The sequence below is a fragment of the Podarcis tiliguerta genome (assembly GCF_965153285.1).
Source record: "Podarcis tiliguerta genome assembly, chromosome: 3".
NCBI lineage: Eukaryota > Metazoa > Chordata > Lepidosauria > Squamata > Lacertidae > Podarcis > Podarcis tiliguerta.
This window is the reverse complement of record NC_139536.1, coordinates 28,600,907-28,606,906: the sequence shown is the minus strand read 5'-3', so window position 1 is coordinate 28,606,906 and position 6,000 is coordinate 28,600,907.

Genomic DNA, 6,000 nt, shown 5'->3' with positions numbered 1-6,000 from the left:
TCAACACCAACCAGGAGCCCTCCCACTTGCACCTGGCCTCTTCAGAGCTGCAACTTCTAGGTAATTTCCACATTCCTCTGTGCTGTTACAATATAAATATTGGCAAGGGCAAAGAAGTGAGCACATGCCAGGGGGCACTCCACATCATTGGTTCTGAAAGATGTTGCTACTGTAATCTGGAGCCCTCTGAACACATGACGGGTAGTTCCCAGAGGCTCAATGGATTTCACAGCTACATACAATAACACCCAAAGGTCTTATGACTAGTTCTCTTTGTTGTAGTTTCCCCACAGGTGTTCTTTAGTGTTTAGGATATGGAAAGAGCATTTATATATTGCAAAACTAGAGCGGGGTCATTTCTTCACTTGAACTTTATTTAGTCTTTCCACGTAGTTACAGCTCTCGGCTGAAGGGGTCAGTTAATATACACGAGCTTTATCTGAATTATTTTCCTACTGTTTGACAGAATATAGGTTAATTGATAAGGAACGAGTATATGTGACATTTTCATTCAGGCTTTCTCAGTATGAGACACGATTTCTGGTGAGAGTTTGGAGTCTAGCAACATCTGGTGAGCATTGCGTTGTTGACTACCCCTGGCTTGGGGCACAGAGTAAGAAAGATGTACAACAACCAGCAGCTTCTTTTCATTTTGTATATAACTGGACCACAAGCTCTAAAGGCCAGTGAAGTGTCTCTCAGCCTGCCTGGAGTCTCTTCTTTGCTCTGCTCTAGCTACTTAGCAAAGCAGATATCTCCTGATATTCTGGGCCTCTTCCACTTTATGGTGGAACTTCACAGGTTACATCACTTCCTTTAAGTCATGCAGCAAGTGTCCTCTCTGAAGTGTTCCCAGCTACCCCTTCCCCAAAGCTGCTTTCAACCTTGCCAAAGTTCCACCCCTTGTTTCCATGGAAACAACTGGACCGCTTGAGGCACCATTACAATGGCAGAAGAGTGATGGGTGCAGCATCCCTGCCATACAACACATGCCCTGGACCCTTGGGAACGCGTAGACTATAAATTAAATGAAGAAAAGAAACATCAAACTGCAAATAATCCATAGCTGTGGATAATTTACTGAGCAGGATGGTGGCTTCCCCAAAATAACACTTTTGAGAGGGTCTATAGCCTTCTCTTTTTCTTACTTTATTATAAGCTGCTGGTTTCTCTTTGGATATTACTCAGCGGGGGAATGAGGGTCCATTTCTTCTTGCTATATGTCTTAATTTCAGTTTGACTAGGGCATATATTCAATATTATTAGCAAGATGGGAACAGGAACCCAGCCTAGCTCCCCACCCCTACCCCAAGTTTTAAAAAAGGAAGAATTATTTTTCAGCCTACCTACCTAAAATAAGTCATAAATTGAAGGTATATAGGTTCTGTTCACATCTGTTCCAATGTGCAACCGTGGAACTTTGAACAGAGCTAGACATGATGCATTGTTACTGCAAACATCCTGAAATGGAAATTTATGACTTATTACCTCACAGTATTTCTCTCACTGTTTCCTCTTTCAGACTAAATGAGCTTTTCACCCGACATTTGAAACACTGACCCAGAAGACTGAATGTGGCTCAAACTGAGGAGTTTGCTCTCTCTCTCTCTCTCTCTCTCACACACACACAACTATATTGCCACATATAGAAATGGCAAGAGATGGTTGTAAATGCTAGCCAGCAACAGATTGGTGAATTGTAACCTGGCCTTTTGAAGACACATAAGACCCAAGCTATGGGTTGCTGGTCTACAGCCCCCCATCATTCCTGACCATTGGCTATGCTGGCAGGAGCTGATGGAAACTGGAGTCCAACAATATCCAGAGGATCACAAGTTCCCCATTCCTGTCCTAAGGGTTGATTGAGTGAGGTTCAGGCCCAGTGAACAGCTACTGCCATGGGTTTTTTTGTGTGTGGGAAGACAGGATTAGGATACAATTCTCATGGTACAATCTACAGTCTGGCCTAAAACAGCTTGTGCAGGGGCACCATAGCAGGGTACATCACACAGCAGCCTGCCACTTTGCACACTGCAGCTATAGAGCTATGTTTTGAACTACAGTTATCGTGTCCTATCAACTGGTGCCTATTGAGACTGGTGGGGTGGAATGCAGGGAGCCCAAAAAGTAGGTAGAGCCCATGCTAGAAAGACAGAGTCACTGATTCTATCCTGATCCCCATTTTCCTCCTTGCTGAGTTCTATAAGGGCAGTACCAGGACTAAGGAGGGGGAAGCTGGCAGGTGTGCCACCACCTGTCAGGAACTGGGCAGAGGAGGAATGGTGGAGACCACCTCACCATCCTGACCCTTCCAGCGAGGAGGAAGAGGGAGACAGTATTGATTTACAACAGGGATTTGCAGGAGGTCACAGCTCAGAGGCAAATGAGGGGGAAAGTTGGGAAATAATGGGAGAGCCAAAGGAGCAGCTGGCTGACACGTTGTCATTAGAAAGCATTCCAGACTGACCATCTCCCAGAACCTGGCGGGCCTTTAAAGTAGGAGAACAAAGAGCTTGGAGACAGACAGCACTTAGAGGCACCTGTAGAGGAGATGATGACGAATGAGGAAGTGGGAGAGACGGGGTGGGATGGGGTGGAGAGTCACTTGGGATAATGCCGTTATCCAAGAGGCTGGGTTCTATAGCCTCTCTCTGTAAAGTCTGAAATAAAAAAAAGGACTGTAAGAAACTTTTCCTTGTCTTTACACTTTCCTGGGCAGCCAGCCGGGAGCAGCTGACAGCATCCTGACACTGATGTACGTAAGGAGACAGATGGATGGGAGCTGGGTGAGGGCAGACTGAGGATGAGGGCAGACTGTGGGGCAGTGCCCCAATTTGACCTAACGGACCAGCTTCCATTGCCTTTTAGGGTGTTCTCCTCAAATGCAGTTACCATCACACAATGCGGGGAGTTGGGTCAAGTATAGTCCTGTCACTGGCTTCATTATTCTCCACATATTGGGAAGGCAAACCTGGGTAGCAGTGAGAATTCTCTTTTTGTGGTCCATTTAGAGCCCAGGCAATTTAGAGCCCTGGGGAAAGAATGCCTGAGTCACATTATAAATGTCTTAAAGTTGCGTAACAATTTCCAGACGGGTAGGCATGTGAGCCTGCTGTAACAAAAACAACAGAGACTAACACATTCATGGTAGCATAAGCTATCATCATAAATTTGCCATTATTCAAGGTGACACAAAACTCTTTGTTGTTTTTGCTGCATGTTGGTTTTGCTGCAAAACACTAACATGGCTTTACCTCTCTCAAACACAGAGACAGTATTTTCCTCTTATTTCTAATATACCTTTAAATCAGGAATGGTTAACCTTGTTTGGTATGAACATGCACCCTTGGTCAACCCTCCAGTAGCAATAAAGAGGGCATAAGTATGGCCCAAAGTGGGTAGGGATGTAAGAAAGCATTACTTTCCTATCCCACTCTGTATTTGTGCATGCGCTGTCCGCTGGGCCAAAATTGCATAACTTATTCCAACCTATTCATTTCAATGTGAAAGAAACACAATGCAAGTGGGTGGGAAATGCAATGAATTATGCATCATTTGCAGGCTGAAAGCAACCACAACAGTGACTATTGATTGTATTCTGGATTGATTTCCATTTTAGACATGGGATGAATAAGAGAGCATTGACAATTTCTGCTCCCATTTCCGTCAGACTTCTCTGTCACTCCTGAAAGTGGTAGGGTCTTTGGGGGCCAAGCCAGCCCCCCCCCCAAGCTGGGAGTTAGCCACCTCTCTTTCAAATGAAAGAACAGACACATTATTGGAGAGCAAGTGAATACAGGATACTACACATTTAGCAGAGCATAGTCTTATTTAAGGTTCCCAATATTACCTCCAATATCCGAGGCAGCACACCACTGAATACGAGTTGTTTGGGATCCCATGTCTTATGTCCTGCTTGTGAGATTCCCATAGGCATCTGATGGGCCACTTTCAGGCCTGTGCTGGACTAGAAAAGCCTTTGGTCTGATCCAGTGAGGTTTTTGCTATGTTCATAGCCTTCAGCAATGTGGAATAAAGGGTAGGGGCTAGAAACTGCAAGAGGAGAGAGTGCTGTTCTGCTTGGGTCCTGCTAGCAGGTTTCCAAAAGGCATCTGAGTGGCCATTTTGAAAACAGGATGTTGGACTAGATGGGCCATTGGCCAGATCCAGAAGGCACCTTCTCCTTCTGTGGCTTCTGAGCTCAGCCACCATGGCTAGTATCCATTGATGGCCATGTAGACATGCATAGGTTTGATTGAGCTATATTAAAAGAGGTAGCATTTCTCCAACATTCTCCTCCCTTCCTTTTGGGTTTCCTTCCCTACATCTGTTTTGAGTCTCCCTTGAATCCTACCTTCTTCTCCCCTTGCCTCTCTTCCTCAACACACTCTCATTCTCCAAATGACAAATAAAACCCCACATACCTTCTGGGAACAATAAAAACCTTGGATGTGCTCCCAGAACCTTCAGGAAGTTCAAAAACCTTTAGAGATGGGCCTCTGAATTGAGGTTTTTATCTCTCGCATTTTACATAACTGTCTTAGTAAGCGTTGTGTAACAGCGATGCATATTCAGCAGCAAAAAGGGGGGGGGAACCTTAAAATAACATTGGGAAGGAGGTCAAGTGAGTCAAAGGCTGACATGTGCTGGAATCACTTCACACCAACAATCTGGGTTCTACTAGTTTTCATATTCCTTTACCACATCCCATTTCCCATACCTTTTTGTCTGCTGATTTTTTTTTAAAAATGAAGGATAGTGGTGAGCTGATCAAATAGCTGCTCAGTTACACAGTTTACTCCACAGCCATGTAATTTAAATTTGAGAACCCGGCTCCAAGTCAAAGATGATTCAGCATGGGAAAGGAACATGATCAAAGCCCCTACTTCTCCTAGTATATCATGTACCTTGACTCAGATGTTCCTGTTTGCTTCTACTGCTTCAGCATCATTTCCCCCCCTCTTCTGAACATTTTTCTCTAATCTGTATATGCCTTCTGCATTTTGAGCCCTGCTTGCTACAGTCCTGGTAGCATCTCCCTACCCTAATAGTATACTCTTCCTTTTAAGAATTTTGCTTTCATACAAGTGGGGGCCTGCAAGAAAAGGTTGCAGTGCAGTGGAGTGCTCAGTAAGCCACACCCCCTGCAAGATGTGCCATTCTATCCCTTCTCCCATCTCTTTTTCTTTCCCAGCAACCAGCATTCTGTGGTCACTGAACAAGCTCAGTCATCACTGGGTTGGTTTGGCTGGCTCTCCCCACCCCCAGGTCTCCCCTTCCCCCTAAATATTGGTGGTGTCTCCTTCTCTTGTTTTGTGAGCATGGAGGATAGTACAGTGGTACCTTGGTTCTCAAACGGAATCCGTTCTGCAAGTCCGTTCGACTTCCGAAAATGTTCAAAAACCAAGGCATGGCTTCCGATTGGCTGCAGGAGCTTCCTGCACTCAATCAGAAGCTGTGTCAGATGTTCGCAAACCAGAATACTCACTTCTGGGTTTGTGGCATTTGGGAGCCAAAACATTCGAGTCACAAGGCATTTGAGAACTAAGGTACGGCTGTACTCACTGTGTGAGAGGACCTTGTTTGCTCTAAGGCCAAGAAGCAGCAGGAGTCAGGGTCATTTTAAGAACCATTAAAAACATAAGATTGTAAGAAGAACCTGCAGGATCAGGCCAATGGCCTGTCTAATCCAGCCTCCTATTCTCACAGTGGCCAACCAGATGCCTCCGGGAAACCGATGTGGAAATGTGGGAAACTGAACTTAAGAATGGAAAAATGAGAAGTGCTGAGAAATCCACCCATCTCTAATACAATTCCAGGATTGCATAAGGAGGATTGACTAATAAACCAATTAAAGGCCTGAAATTAAGAGGATCCCCCAGAGAGAGCGAGAGAGACTTTTAAGTTTGGTGTCACTGACCATTTAGTCTTATCTCCAGTTTGCCGAAAGGTAACCTGGAAAAGATTTGTTGCTCTTGCAGAAGCCCGTGATTCTTTATA